Here is a 16,655-nt window from a genome sequence, read left to right on the forward strand (position 1 = left end):
AACAGGTTTCTGCCATTTATACAGTGTGCAGGATTCAATGTAATAGGGGGAAAAAAAATCAAGATTTTTATCTTCTGAGACCTGAAATGTTTGTTCATAAACGAGGGAAGGAAACCACATTCCTCTTTTTATTTGTGTTGGAAGTTTCTGACTTCTGATTGGCTCTTTAAACAGTCAGGATCAGAATACGGTTTAAGTTGCCCCTCTGCTCATGACACCATAACATACTTCAGACAGTTTGTGTCGTCGGCCATCATGAGGTGACTGTAAGTCAATAACATTCAGAGACGATGCTGCCTTCAGTGGAAATCACAGGTGGGTTTTTATAGGTACGAGTGAGACTCCTTGTTTGCTTTTAACATCTTTGCTTGCGTCTAATCTGACATGAGAAGAGACACGTGAGAGTCCCGCTCGGATCACAGATCTTTGAGAATGACCAGGACAACTTTCAGAAAGCCGTTTTGTCCGTTTACGTTCTTTAAATAGACGAGTTTGTGCCCGTCTTTTGGAGGGTCGGGAGTTTGGCGGTGGGGGCGAATGGTCGGGGGAACAGGCGACACTGTAATTACTACGAAGTCATTGTTCAAATAGAAATATATTGTCTGCACGTGATCGCAGATGGGCGCCTGCTAAATCTCAAGAGGCTACATCAGTAAAACAAAAAAGAGACAGGTAGGCAGGAGTGCAGGCAGTTCGAGAGCCAATCAGAGAAGGCCGACTCAGGCAGGATACAGGCCACAATGGTTGTCTGCCAGGTCGCCACGATAACAAAACAAAAACTAGGACGAGGACGTTAAAAAGAAAGGAAGAAGAGGAGCCACAGGGTCAGACAGTCCACAGAGCCTTTCTGTTTCCACCGGCTCCACAGACGGCTCGGCGTGAAGCGGGAGCGGGGTCACGCTGATGTTCACCGAGTCAGGGCTGATTGTGTGGCGTTTCCTGCTGTTGACCAGAGGCTTTAAAGACGAGCTGCGAGAATGTCTGTTTTAACACGCCGCTGTTTGTTGGTGCATTTCTGTGTGTGTGTGTGTGTCACGGGGGAAATGTGTGTGGGTGTGCTCGCCGCCCCAGGAATAGCATTTGTGTCGTAAATGCTCTGTTTAAAACAATCAATATCCACTCTGGTTGATACGCTATAAAAGGAGCGTGAAGTGTGTGTGGTTTGATGCGTTTGTGCGTGCACTTCGGTGATGTTTGCGCCCCCTGATGCCGGCAGGGTGAGTGTGCGTGAGCGTGTGTGTGGGCTGCGGGGTCCACCCTCTGATTGTCTCCTTGGCAGCCGCTGAGCTGAAGTGCTCTCTGGGTGCTGAAGAGGCCGCGCAACAACCAGAAGAAACGCACACACACTCCAAACTCTTTATCCGAGCTGACAGCATCTTTTTCTTCTCTGCACTCATGTTAGCGAGCGGCGTAGCCTAGATGCATCTCTGTAACTTTGTGCTGTGTTATGATACACACTAACACACACACACACACACACACAGCCCCCCCGCTGCATTCGCCTCCCCTTGTGTTTGATGTGGTCTTTTGAGAACCGTGTTTAAAGAAATTCTTGTGCAGCTTTGAAGTCGCTCTGTTTCCCTCTCTCTCTCTCTCTCTCTCTCTCTCTCTCTCTCTCTCTCTCTGTTGTTTCTTCTTTTATCTTCTGACGGTGTGCGAGCGACTCGGAGGGAAACAAGGCCGGTGTGGAACAAGATACTTGCCCCACATATTCTGTGTAGCATGTGTTGTACCTGCGAACTTGAGAAGCAGCTTTTGTTTTCCTCAAAGACTCGGGTATACTCCGCCACCTCTTTGCCAAAAACGCTGCGGTCGCTCCCTCACAAAGGGCTCCTCTTTAAACAAACGCCTCGGAGCAAAGTCTTGATGTCATCCACGGCGTTTATCAAACACCGTTTTTCTGAGGAGAGCTGCCTCTCTCTGGTATGTGTCGACAAATACGCAGGGTGTCATTACGGCTTCTCGCTCCACAAAGACACGATGACTTCAAAGCTAAAGAGCCTCCACCATCACACACGGACGTACCTGACGCTGACAGATTCCTGCAGCATGTTCTGGATTCGTTAAAGATCCATCATGTTCACCATGAGATGCAGTGATGCTGTGTTTACCATTGAAACGTTGTGCTGCAGAATCCCAGCTGGCTACAGAAACAGCAGATGTAGAAACTGCACGCATGTACTGACTTGAAGGTCAGAGGCGGCTTTGGCTCGGTCGGTAGAGGAAGGTCGTGGGTTCAATCCCCAGCTCCTGCAGCTACATGTCCGATGTGCCCTTGGGCAAGATAGATCGATAGATCGATAGATAGATAGATAGATCGATAGATCGATAGATACTTTATTGATCCCGAGGGAAATTCAAGCAAGACAAGCAACGTAACCCCAAGTTGCTCCCGCTGCTTTGTCGGCAGTGTATGAATGAGATGAGTTAACCTACATGGTTATTCGATGCTGTATAAAGGGCCTATGATTGACAGCTCTGTTGACAAATCAGGCTCCTGCTATGAAACTTTATCTAACCACGAGCGTCTGCTTCAAGACGACACAAACGCCGCTCTGCTGTGGGCTCATCAAAGGGATTCTTTTGGTTTCACTTTTGCACAGCAGGAGGATTTGGAGACACATCATCCATCTTTATACACAGCCGATGATATGTACACCACAATAACATGTCAGAGACCCCGTGTCACCGTGTTCTGCTGTGAAATCAATCAAGTGTAAATATTCAAGTCAGCTTCAACCAGCTCAAAAAACCTGCAGCTATAAAAAAAAAAAACCTACTAGCATCACAAACATCTGATTCCCTCTTCAGGTCCACTTCAATAACACAAAGTGAGCCGCCGGCCAAAGCCACCCAGACAAACAGGAAGCAGCTGTTGCCTGGGAAACAGCCACAAGCTGTACCTTGTAGCAGAGTGTGATCGAGGTAAAAGGGAGAGAACAGATCTCTGTGGTCGAGTGTGACAGCAGACAGGAAGGGACATATTCCCAGCATCCAGCTCGCATTGATAGAGTGAGGATGAAAAAAGAAAACCTGTTTCTTTGTGTGTGCGTTTGTTTTGCGCAAATGCTGCTTCTGTTTCTGCGTCTGGGTCCAGGAATAGTCCGACTGACGCACAGAATGACAGACAATCTTGGGAGTCCTGGCAACCCCGTTATTTCTCTCTCCTGTCGCCCACCTCCTCCTCCTCCTCCTCCTCTCCTAATCCCTCTGTTTCCATCGCCTCTACACGTCTGTCTTCTTCCCTTGGCGTAAATCGACTGCATTCAAATCGTCACGTAATCTAATTCAGTCGCTGAGAATAGCTTTGGATCCCTGCACCATAAAAATTGATCCAGAATAATCAGCTCACTGTTCACTACGCTGAATTAGTGTCACGGAGGCTGACATGGCTCTCTCTCACCATGTGAAATGGTGTTACGAGGTGTGCAGTCTGGCTCTTGGATCAACATTAAAGAAGTCGCTCGCTCCTCCAGGTCTTGACTCAGCGTTGACACGCAACACAATCCACTAGCAGCTCCTTTTAGGGCCACCTGCCTCTGATCTCCTGCCCAGAAAACAAACAAGCTGCTCACTTTAAAGCTCGGTGCAGGGGAGTTTACACACATGCACACACATTTAAGGGAAAAAACAATAGATGTGGAGATCAGATAGCAAGGAGTGAATTCCACCATGTAATGTGCTAGTACACCCTCCAGTCATTTAACCGCATAAAACATAGTTAGGAGGTGTTTTCAAATGAAACCGGGACAGCGCTCCTGGATTTTCCTTTCCTGTCTTTGTATTTTCCATTTTCCCCCTCAAACAGCAGCCGCTCATCGTCTCATTTTTGCTCTGCTTGTTTTGTTCAGAGCCCCTGAAGCTGATCACAATAGATTTACGAGAAAGACCCTGAAAGCAGCAGCTCATGTGGCAGGATGCCGAGTCCGTTTTCGCTCAGACGTGCAGAAGTCGGGCAAAATAACTCCATCACAAAGATGTAAAAAAATTAAATAAAATCTGCACGTATGGCAAAGATTCCTCTGCTGAATATGTGTACTTATATATGTAACCTGCTCAGTCACATGCTGACATCACTGAGCGGCTGTGAAGACGTGACGGCGAGGTTGAGCTTCATTTTCTTTGGCTTTGGACGTCCTCCAATAAGGACAAAGAGCTGAGCTGGAGACAACACTGTAGAGTTGCAAAAGGGTGGGAAGTTTCTGGTACATTTCCGGACACTTTCCATGGAAAGGGGCAAGCTTGGGAATTTTGAAAAATATTCAAGATTGGAAACTTTCCACAGGAACGATCAGAATTGATGGGAATTAACAGGAAATTCAGGATTATTTAGTTGAACTGTATCAAATCCAAGTATAATATAAACACTTTGCTTTGTCCTAAGCAGACAAAATAATATCATATCAACTTTTCAACAGATTCACATGTGATGGAGGAAAAGCATTATCAAGTGCACTTGAATGAAAACTGGTTGTTTTAATACATGTACATATATATATATATATATACTAAAACACATTTTCTTCCCTGTTCAGGACCAAACTTTATTTTGTAAATTCACGGTTTATTCCGGTTAATTCCAATAAATTTCCATTAATTCCCATGGAAAGTTACCGACTGTGATTTTGCAACCCTCGTGCAGCGTTAGGCTGTTCTTTGGTTAAGGGGCGCTCCAGCTTGTGTAATATTATCTTAGGCCCCGTGTGTCTGTCGCTTTAAATATGTAAATGAGCTGTGTCTGGCCACGCCCCCTCTCTGGAAGGGCTCGGGTGTACTCGCTGCTTTCTGGCTCCATGTCCTATTGTTTACGGTGAGAAGGCAGACTCAGAGGGCAGAACAAACACCTAGCTGTGGGAGTGTCACCCACCTGGGGGAGGGGCTACTGCCCTTTGTGATGTCATAGAGGGAACATATCCAAACGGCCTGTTTGAGCACACATTTTCTTTAAAAGGGGAGCAGGCAGAAGACGGAGAGGATGGACTTTTCTCATGATTGGAGGGTTTGTAGACAGAATAGAGACATGTTAGAGGAACATGGAGGAGAGGATTATTCACGTGACCTTTAATGTGTGGCTGATACGTTGTCGCCTTTATGACCTGTTTGATATTCTCAGTGTATCGTCTTGATTTTTTCCCCCTCTTTTTTGTCTCTGAGTTCCTGAAAAGCGCTTTGTAAATCAAATGTTCTGTCCTGAATATTTCATGCTACGTAAGCAGAAAGCCATTTAATTATGAAAACGTTCAACTTCCTGTGCTGCTGAGGGAAAATGCAGGAGATCAGCAGAGTTTTTAATTTGCCTTAATCCAGTTTCAAATCCAGTCAAATCCAGTTAAATAAAACCCGAAGAGAACATTAAGACGTCACCCAGTCAGGGAGGAGAAGAGATGGATGCGTGAGAAGCAGCCACACACCTGCTGTGAGGAGCCAGGTCATCAAAACGAGCCGTCATGAATGTCACACGATCACCACGTGAACATTTGTTTTATTGATAAGTGAAGTACAGTCGACACAAGAGGAAATACACTCAGAGGACAGGCTCTAAAAACTTTTCCAAACTCATTGTAGTTGAGTGACGTGCTGTGAAGTTTATAGAAGCATCTCCACGCCCTGTTCAATGACTCTGCCGTCTATTTATCTGGTTGCGGTTTTCAGGTGATGCAATAAAAGCCTACGGCGCTGAGAGATACGGTCAGATTTGTCACATTCGCCAGAAGTTTTCAGAAGTCGAGTCATCAAGTTTTAGTCGCGTACGTCAATGAACAAAGTTGCCCAATCATTTCACAAACCACGAATCAGGGAAGGGTTTATCTGGAAAGCACTCGAGGAGGAGAGACGGCTTCAAAAGGAGAAGAAATCAACATTTCCCTGAAAGACAAAGACAGAAGAGATAAGAATAGTTTCCCAAAGTGGGTCATGAGGCAAACACAAGTGTTCGCTCCAGAAAGAAGAAGTTGGGTTTCAAACGCCATCGACGTGGCGTCCTGGTCTGTTTTTAATGAACCGCCATGAGCTTGTTAACCTGTCGACAGAGTGCGTGGGCGGACTGGAGTTCACACGTATGCATCTGGTGTGGTAATCTCCAAACTATCTGAGTAAAAGTAAAAACAACACAGAAGTGACTGAAGCAAATGATCGGAGAGTGTATCATCTATGATCTGAACACACACACACACACACACACACACGCACACACACACACACGGAGTGGGTCACGGGTGGACGTGACCCTGACAGTTATTCTCGGCTTTATTCCGTGAGTAAGTCTGCTAAAAATAAGGCCAGGAGGAAGTGTTATCTTTCTGTTTTGGGCTCGGACGTCAATAAGGAGTTGAGGTTCTGCTTCATGACAAACACGTCACACACACACACACACACACACACACACACACACACACACTCTCAACACTCAACACGCTTCTTATCGTCAGCCTCCTGATGTTCACGTTATGACCACAAACAAACAGAATACAATCAGAGCGGCGAAATCGGATCACCTTCAAATCACCTTTTTTTTCATACAAAACGTTGATCTGGAAATGAAATTAAAGAAGTTATATCAGAAGAAAAAAACGGCCTGAAAAAACTCCCACCAACACATCATAATCTGTGAATGATATTACCTGAAGCAGGTCATTATTGAATGCTGAGTCTGGATCCAGTATTTGCACTTTTCCCCCCCGGATGCAGCACAGAGCTGTAAGTTATTGTTGTGAATCTGCGAGGGGTCGCTCAAGAGTGACTGCTGCTCATAAAGCCATCAAAGTGACTCATAACAGGTGAAAACCCTTCTCTCTCTCTCTTTCTCCCTCAGTGTGTGTGTGTGTGTGTGTGTGTGTGTGTGTGTGTGTGTGTGTGTGTGTGTGTTCTCTGACCCGGTTAATGTCTGCGTTCAGCTCGTTGACCTGGAGCCCACACAGGAGTCAGACCACCACCGTGAAGATGTCAGACCACCGGAGGTGACATGAGGGAGGAAGGAGGAGGAGGAGGGGGAGGAGGGAGAAGCTCTTGTTGTGATCTGTTAGTGTAACCAGCTGAGCACTGAGTGGTTTCAGTATTTCAGAGTGACTCTGTTAAACCCAGATCCAAAAACACAGGGACAGACCCGACCTCTCCTGCTGTACCTCACTGCACAAGACTGTTCACTACATCCTGTCAGCTCATCCGTCCCCCTTCTGACAGGAGCAAGAAAGACGGGTGAGGACTTTTTCATTTTCGATGCATTTACAGTTCTTCAACTTTTAAAACAGCGTCAATCTCCCTCTCTGACAAATCAAACTTAAGAAGGGGCGGGACTTATGATATCAGCTCTGTCTGATGCAGTATTTAAATCAACGGCCCGATGTGAAGCTCCAATCAGCTCGCCTCGTTGAGAGGAAGAATCGTTACGTCCCTACTCAACAAAGATGGCGGAGAGGATCCTAATCTGAGCTGTCTTTTCGAGGGAGCAGTTTCCACGTGGACAAAAACATCCTCCAATCGAACAACCTTCACAGAGATCAACCCAGTTAGAAGAGAAACTCCTGGCACAGTTCAGACCCTGATTTCTCCAAAAACACGCTTCATAGAAAAGGCTGCATGAACATCAATTTTCAGCCTGTGTGCAACCTGATCTAACATGCATCAGTGCACGTTCTTTGCATAAGTGAGAGTGTGTTCAGGCCGAGGATGAGTCGTGTTGTGTTGGTGAGTCAAAGGTGAACTCCCCTGAAGCCCCCCCGGTGGGGTAACGAAGGCCTCTCTCTCCTCAGACTCTCTAAACTGGATCAAATCTGAAAGCTTCTGTTTATGGCTAAACCTGTTTCACTCCCTCTATTCTCCAACCTGCGACCTGACTCACATGCATTCATTCCAAAATGGTTTTGTAAGGGTACCGATGGCCTAGTGGTTGAGTCCACCCAGTGTACGGAGGCTGTCGTCCTCCAAGGGTTCAAGTCAGCTTTCCTTTCTCCCCTCTCTCTCCCGGTTTCTCACTAAATCCACAGTCCTATCTGAATAAAAAGGTGTGTGTGTGTGTGTGTGTGTCGGGGGGGGGTGCATTTATTTACTAACTGTTTGTATCATATTAATGTCAGGAGAAATGCATAATAAGGGGCGGGGCTGATTTGACTGACAGGCAGGCGTGTTGTAGGCTTCACTTAAGCTCAACGCTATTACTGACTTAATAAACTCTCAGCTCTTTCATGTTGGCACAACTCCCCTCCGCTCTCGTGATCAGCCTGAAAGTAGTTGGAGTCAGCACTTTCCAATAACCGCCATTGTTGTAAAAAAATATCCACACTCCAAATATTTCCCCTCAAGTTTCTGCACGTCCTTCTGACGGCCTGCCGTTTGCAAACCTCACACAGCAGCAACACATTCAAATAGTAAAAGTGCTCAAACTGGAGAAATCCCACGCCACGCTTGATCCACCTGCTGAGCCTCCATACTGGTGCTGAGCCATAACTGGCCCATCAACAGCACTGGGATGGATTCAGCTGACGGGACGCTGTACCTGTCGTTGTTGAATTTCTGAATCTCTCTCTTGAGGATTATTTTGATGGCACATTCAGAGTAAAAGACATTTGTGTTGCTGTGTGTGTGTGTGTGTGTGTGTGTGTGTGTGTGGTTGTGTGGTTGTGTGGTTGTGTGGTTGTGTGGTATTCACAAACCATGAGAGGAAGGAAGTGTTGAATAAATAGAAAGCCAATAAAAAGGCGAGATAAACAGCCAGATAAGACCTTATGGCTCCGCAGAGGAAATGCAGCAGTGTGACTTGTAAAGACTTTTTTTTTTTTTTTTAAAGAAAAAGACTTTTCACGTTGCTCATCTTCCCCGCTGCTTGATCAAAAGGCTCTGCATTGATGACCTTGCACATGCACAGATATTAAATTCATTACTGCAATCATGTGCCATATACTCCCTCTCTCCATCCTTCTCTGAATCAGCCTCTCCAACCCGCAGCTGCCAGCTTCTAATCGCTTCCAGATCTCCGGCTCTGCCTCCGCTCCGTTCCCCTTCCCCGTCTCGCTGTTTTTTCTTTACCGTTTCTGAAGAACGGGCCAAAGTGGAAGTGGAAATCCGCTGTACTTCAGCCCGTGAGTCAGCCAGCAGAGCGCCCGTTTGAAGGAAAAACCACAGGCAGGGGGTTTGAAGGAGTAATGGATTTTGTTTTTCATAAATCACGTTCGAGGTTGTTAAGATGTTTTTCTGCATTTTAAACGGAAGGACTTTGATGAGTGCATTAGTGAAATATGTGTGTTTATACACAAGGGATCACATTCAGAGAAATGCTGTTGGAGTTATTTACCTTTACTGGAAACTAAAAGGAGCTGTGTGTAATTGCCGTGGGACAAGATCAGTGCTCTTAACTTAATACAGGCTTGGTCATGAGTGCATATGAGTGTGTACGTGTTTGTGTTTAAGTGTCTGTGGACTCGCTGTGTGTCGGGTACATTAAGAAAAGTTGTGTGAAGAATTTTCCTCTGAAGCAACAGAATCTTTCCCCTCAAAAAAACAGATGTGTTTTGGAGAGAGAGAGACAGAGAGAGAGAGAGAGAGAGAGACAGAGAGAGAGAGAGAGACAGAGAGAGAGAGACAGAGAGACAGGTGCTGATCAAGGTTGACAGACTTTCAATTCTCTGATATTTGTGAGTTTCACACATTTAAAAACAGCCTCCATTATTTGAAGGATCCTTAGAATCGAAAAGGGGCCGAAGCTTTAATAAAACTTCAGATATTTAGTCATGTTTCAAAACAAAAGCTGCCGCAGTTAAAAGAGAGAGAGAGAGAGAGAGAGAACTGACTACACTGCACTAATACATTGGCAACGTTTCGGTACCGCAGCCTTGTCATGAATTCAAGAAACTAAGACAGAGTGCAGTTGCAAGGAACGACTGGGACTTCTATTTTTGTAGCCGGAGTCTTAAATCAGGTATAAACACAATCTGATTTGTGACATATTAAATTCAAAACATGAAACACACACACACACACACACACATATTTTGGCTGTGTGCACAAACTGCTTTAAGTACGTGCTCGCAGGCAGACTGTCCGTCTAGCACAGATGAGAAAGGCGAGAGACGATCGTCCGCAGGAGCAAACGCTGCTTTATATCAGAGCTCGATGACATTTTAATGGGAACAACCATCTTTGTGAGGCAGGCCGTGTTTTCTACGACTGTTTTGATTACTCACCGTTAGTCATCAGCAGCAGCAGCTCAGAGGCCTCCTGTGCCACGAAAACCACGACAGGCCGCAAGACGGGCAGAAAGGGCACAAAGGGGCGAGCTAGACTGAGGCCTATCAATCAAGTGAGGTCACCGCGGTCGAACTGAGGCGAGAGCGGGACCGCTGCCCTTTTTGTTGTACGTTGTTGTGTTACAGGCGGTGACATCATCCTTTGTAGAGTCTGTCATTAAAGGGTGATAAATATCCTGTGTCTGTGTCTGTGTGTGTGTGTGTGTGTGTGTGTGTGTGTAGTTTTGGACGGTGGAAAGAGAAGCTGGACTCCTGCAGCTGAGCGGCCCCTAATAGAAGGTTAGAGGGTGTTATTGTGCGGCGTGCAGGGGGCCCCTCCGGGGAGAGTCCCCGACCACAAAATGATGTCGATGATCAGTTAGTGGAACAAAGTGCTTTAAGGGCCAACGAGTGGTCACACAAAAGAGCTGACACAAAAATAGGACAAGAAAGTAAAGCAATAAAATCTGTGGTTTTCTCTATGAAACTTTAAGCACTTTCCATTATGGGGTGCACGCAGAACTGCTGTAAAAGCTCCTCAATTTGAGCTCCGTCATCGTTTTACAAGCACTCGTCAGCATGTAATTGTCACACAAGACGGAGTTAGCGAGTAATAAATTCTCAGCATGGTAGCAGATATCCACTGACTCATCTCACCCGCTGCATTTGACCCGATCGCACAAACTGTTTAACACATGCACACACTCACAAGAACAAACCTGAGTGACAAACGGAGGCGGCTCGAGCCAGCAGCGGTTCAAGTCACTGCAGGCTCATTGTTTATTCATGCTGTAAGTCTTAACTTGTTATCTGCTCAGGTTTCATAGAGGACGACCCGACAAAGAGAGAGTATGAGGGAGACAGCCGTGCGGACAGCTGCGGGTCAGGCAGCGACGCTCAAACGGAGACGCGCTGAAAGCATGACGGGGCAATCTGCCGTGGAGGTATTTGTGCTCCACGCTGCCCCTGCAGAAAGGAGGGAGCGCCGGCAGAAAAAGAAAAAGTGATGACTCACCAAACTTCCCAAAACCCCCCTCCCTCCCTCCACCCCCTGTGCCGGTTTACGGGAAAAGGAATGCTGTTTTTTTTCCCCCCTCCAGTCCCAGACGTTCATCTTCTTGACAGGCTGCGGGGTCAGGCCCCGGGTTAATGTTTGTCTCTGGGACTGTTTCATCCCTCTGTGAACGGGCCAATCCGGCGAACGGCTTTAATTAAGTGAGGCGGACGTTTGAAAGTCAGTTAGCAGTGCGGGGGAGGGCATGAATCCAGGGAGCACTTAAAAACAGATACAGCTCTGTTTTGCACCATAAACGGGCCTTCTTTTTTTTTTTTTTTTTTACCACAGATTCAAAGTGCTGAGATCGGCGTTTACCAAATGAATTCAGTATTAATCTAAAAGAGATTAGAGGATCACTTCAAAAGAGCTCTGAAGTTTCATGTTTCCTGAAGACATTTTTATAGACCTCAATGTTTAGTTCGGCCTGAGGACCGTTGGCTATAAAACAGTTAATCACAAAGTACTTAAATTCAGATTTTAGGTCATTTAACTTACAGAGAATCGATGAGTAAGTAAAGTCCACAAAGCAGAAATACTCATAAAGGACGTCTCCAGACCAGAGAGAGGCTGGTGCAGGTGTAAAAATGAATTTCATTTGTTCCACTTTTTACTTTTGTTTTGAACATGCCAAATCAAACTCCACCCTTTGGTTTAGTTTTGATGTTCTGCAGAAGGAAGACATATTTATCTGTTATTAGTGAAAATGCTTCACTCATGAAGTAGCACTTCACCAGTGACCTGAAACTGCAGGTCAAAGCTGTAAATCAATCAGCACGATTTAAATCAGCAGGCAAGGAAGTACTGACCGAAATAAACTGACATTTTACACATCAATAATAAAACATAACTCCAGTGTGTCCTGTGTGAATGTGTGTGTGAGTCCTGACTGTCTCCAGTGAGGGAGAAGCTGGAGTCCTGCTGGCTGTGTTGTTGTCAGAGCTGTGTTTACATGGCTCCTCCCCTTGTGTATAAAAGCTGTTTGAGTCAAAGACTAGAGAAGAAGAAGAAGAAGAACACGCTGCGCTCATTCTGTGTCGGCTTACATGCAGTGTGAAGCTCCGAGCTAACTGAAGAGCGCTAACATTAGCATGCTGACACAGACGAGGAGAGTTGGGTAAAGGATGATTTTGTGTGTGACTCCTTCACGCGAACGTGAGTGGAGAGCGGAGGCTTCAGTACGGAGGAGGCGTGGCCTAACAGCAGTTTGTTTTGGTTTAATGCTGGCGCTCAAGGGCGACACCTACTGGATCAACACGTCTCATATTCTTCCTTTAAGAAGAACTCAGTGAAACTTCCTCCTTTCAAAGATGCATTTAATATATTCTATCAGACGCTGCTAGCTCAACAACGTTTACTTCTTATCTTCATTTATTTGTTCGCTTAAAGTATTTTAATGAACTTTTGAACTTTACCAGATGTCTCATGTTGCTTCTTAAAATGTTATCAGATGAGACAACATGATCCAGGATAACAGACCGGTCCTCCCACAGATCCCAGTAACAGAGGTGTCACAGTGAGCTGCGGTTAAGAAGAGAGCGATGCTGCAGGCGTTTCCCAGGCAGGAATTCAAGCTGACCTTACGACGAGAGTTTAAAGGTTGTGGGTGTTAAAACTTCAACCAGACTCTAATCCTACATGACAACTCCCTTCTCAAACACCTTTAAACTGAACCTCGATTCACTCTCCTGTAATTACCTCTCAAACCGCAGGTGCTATCACTTCTTCTTTGTGCGTACATCTCTTTGTGCGACCTTTAATGTGTGTTGACCTTGAGATAGCCATCACAACTTCAAAGCACTGCGAGGTTTTTTTTGCGCTCACGGTCGGCCTCAGCTTCTCAATCGGCGCCTCAGTTTTCTCCGAACGCAGATGAGAGAGTGACAGGCTAGGCGCACGTTCACACCGACCGATTGATCTTTCAGAGAAGAGACAACGTGTGTGGTCAGCAGCTTTCACTGTCTCAGCTCATCAGCCGCCTGTGTGTCACAGTGTGTCAGTCAGACTTCAATCAGCTGTGTGTGTGTGTGTGTGTGTGTGTGTGTGTGTGTGTGTGCGAGCCGCGGGGACAGCTAGTTCACCTGAGTCTGGATCAGTCACTGTCAGGGATGTCTGAATGGATCAGTCCACACTGGCTTTGTGCTGACTCTGCTAAAGACGGATCACAGAGCAACAAGTGAGCAACAGGGACAGAGAGTACACATCCTTATTTACACATCACTCCACACACACACACACACGTGGCTTTACTGCTCTGTCTCTGTTCCTCTTAAGGTTGCTGGGCCCACTGGTCTTTGGCTTGCAGCCTGTTCTGTGACCATTATGTCAATTAAAATCTCTTAATCACATTTTGCAGCTTTTAGGACCTAATGATCTTATAACAGGATTTGTATGCGTTCATCTTGGGACGTTGATGTATCTTCAAAAAATGATTCACAGGCATCTCTTTCCCTACAAGGTAAGCTTATGGGTAAAAAGTATTTTTGGGCCCAATGGCATGAAGCACAGCTGCAATACGAGGTCTGGCCTCTATCCACGGCTGGCGCACTTCCTTGGGGGGTTTGTTGGGAAGCCTCCTTTCTTACTGTTCCACTCGGTTCTTATTCCAAAGCTTCATGGTTGATGCACAGACAACGGACACTGAACATTTGGAGATGCAACAGACCCCGTTATGAGTTAAGAAACAGTCCAACTAATTTCCTCCTCACAGTAATGTTTTTAGCTATTGCAGTGTTTGCACTTACAGGCCACCGTTCAAAAGCAAACCAGGAAGAAAAAGAGCTTCTTTTTTTTTTAAATCAAATAAATACATAAAACATGAGATTCTTCAGCTCATGCATGGTGGTATGAACTATATTTCTGTCCTCATTTCGGTGAACACATAAACGACACACAAAAAAAAAGAAAATGCAAATGTGCACACTCTTTTTTTTTTTGCAGGCTTATGCTTTGCGTTAGAGTGAAATATCTTCAGGCGTGAATCCAGCACATCTTTCATTTTCATTCCAACCCTGTGTGTGTAATTGGAAAATTGAATTTGATTAGATTTGTGGTGCATTATGTGCAGCCAGTGGAATGAAAAGGAATTCAATTTAACATCCTAAGCAGGGTAATGTATGCAGATGCCTTCATTGTGTGTTTCTGCAATATGTGCGTGTGAGCCTAATTTGTTGCCCTCCGTGTCCGACTGGATGCATCCTGATGAGGATGAAGAAGGACAAAGGAGGCAGAGAAACAAGCCCCCCCCCTCCCCTGTGAGTCTCCGTCACACTGGGCACAGACGGGGTTAGCAGCGGGATCAGGGCAGGGCGAGATGCAGCGTGTTGATGGCGGTGGACAGGCCTGTGTGTGCTGAGTCAGGTGAAGTGTCTCTGTGGGTGAAGAGCTGGGTTTCACTCAGGACACACTTGTTGACAACCGACTCTCTGACCTCAAAGCCTGGCTGTAATTTCGGCCGTTAGGGAAGGGCATCAATTAAGCTAAAACGGCTGCAGAGGACAGAGCTGCAGACTGCAGGGTGAAGATGGGCGTGTGTGTGTGTGCGTGTGTGTGTGTGTGTGTGCGGACACGAAGAATAGGAAGTTGTGAAATTGTTGAAGGTGTGGTTGACAACTCATTAATATCTGGTCTCACACCCAGCAAACGGTCAGGACTGGTGGCTTCTGAGGTCTCTGCTTTTGGTCATCCTTTAAAAATAACTCAACTTTTTTTTTTTTACACGTACATTTAAGGTCTGAAATGACGTTTTCACAAAAACACACATTCTTTACTCAAGTCTGTGAAGATAAATGTGCTGAAAAAAATACAAGCACTGATTTAACTTTTTTTCTCACTTTAGAAAAAGTGGGGGAAAGAGCAAACCTATGAAAACGCTTTTGGAAGTTTCATCCCTGTAGCTACAAGTCATTCACACACCCTCACTGGATGCCTCTTTAATACTGTTCACTTTCTTTTCTTTGTATTGTCCTGATACTTCTTTTACTTTCTTTTCAGCATTTTAAGTCTTACGCCGTAAGTTTGTTCGTAAACAAGATAGCTACACTTTGATATTATCCAAGTAAGATCAACACTATTCATACCTGTGTTGGTAACTTAGCAACAAAAGCACAAGTCCTAGTTGCCCAATATCGGGTCAATGTTTGCTTTGAATGAACACAAACTGCAGACAAACTCCTGCACACGTCTCTCCATCCCACAAATTCATTTCAATCAATTAGACAGTATCTATCTATCTATCTATCTATCTATCTATCTATCTATCTATCTATCTATCTATCTATCTCTATCTCTCTCTCTCTCTCTGTCTCTCTCTCTCTCTCTCTCTCTCTCGTGTTTTAGTGTGTTTTAACTTCACTCATTATCTGCACATCTGACATGAATGGTGGTTTTCCTGGGTTAACAGGCCTTCAGCAGGCCCCATCTTGTTAACACACACATGCACACACGCACACACACACACACACACCCTCGTCAGCATCAAACCAGCCAGCAGCAGCAGCAGCTCCACGAGCACACCACCACCCTGCTCTGCATGCAGCTCTGTCTGAGACACACTCTTCTGGTAAAGGGTGTGTGTGTCTGCAAACAGGGCGGAGGACAGCTACACCTGGCTTGTGTCTACTAGGCGTAGAGTACTGCACGCTCAGCTATTGTTACAGTTGATTGTGGGTGTGTGAGGTGTGTCTCCAGGTCTGTGAACATGTGCTGGAGGGAGCTGGCTTAAGTACTGCACCTCCAGCCTGTTATTACTTCTGCACAGTAATTATTACATTCATGACCACTAAATGACACTATATTGGACACTGCAAGGTGTGATATTTGCAGATATTATACAGTGCATGCTCCTGATGACAGCAATATGGCAATAAGATAAACAAACACTAATTAGACGGGCTACCTGTTCATGTACAGTAAAAAAAAACAGCTGGTGTTTTCAAGGTAAGAAAACAGCTGTTTATCTGCAGTCAAAACACGACAAATGAACACTCTTATATTTAAAGAAATTAATCACAATGTCAACATGTTTAGTCATACTGTCACTGTTGATGGTCCATGTAAACATCCTGGTAATTATTATATTAAGGAATACATCTGTGGCTCCCTAAGGATGAACTCCTCCGAGTTTCTTCTAAGGTTTAGACGAGACATGGAAAAAGTCTGAGGGACTTCATCCATCAGTTTCTCAGAAACTAAAAAAACTGTGAATTGTTGACTGATCTCCATCAGCTTGTTAAGATAATCAGAAAACGTCACCATGCAAACTCACTGAACGTAGACAGAAGCAGAGCCTTACACATCTGTGTGACGTTATCATGTTAACGCAGTCAACGTGTTGACATAAGGACTTATCTCAAAGCACAGCCATGCCCTAAGCAGAGACGTGC

General features: G+C 45.4%; 1 protein-coding gene across 6 annotated transcripts in view; it reads right to left on the reverse strand.

The window, feature by feature from the left end:
* Positions 1-16,655, reverse strand: part of junbb (JunB proto-oncogene, AP-1 transcription factor subunit b) — a 36,939-nt gene that overhangs the window by 18,448 nt on the left and 1,836 nt on the right. The window contains exon 2 of one of the 6 annotated variants that reach the window (XM_079366305.1): positions 13,353-13,419. The exons of 4 other annotated variants lie outside the window; for them this stretch is intronic. The gene's annotated coding sequence lies outside the window, so the exon portion shown is untranslated. Of the gene's footprint in view, positions 1-13,352; positions 13,423-16,655 lie in introns of all 6 variants that reach the window. One more of the 6 variants, XM_079366304.1, reaches the window with a different exon arrangement.

This window comes from Symphodus melops (genome assembly GCF_947650265.1).
Source record: "Symphodus melops genome assembly, chromosome: 17".
Lineage (NCBI taxonomy): Eukaryota > Metazoa > Chordata > Actinopteri > Labriformes > Labridae > Symphodus > Symphodus melops.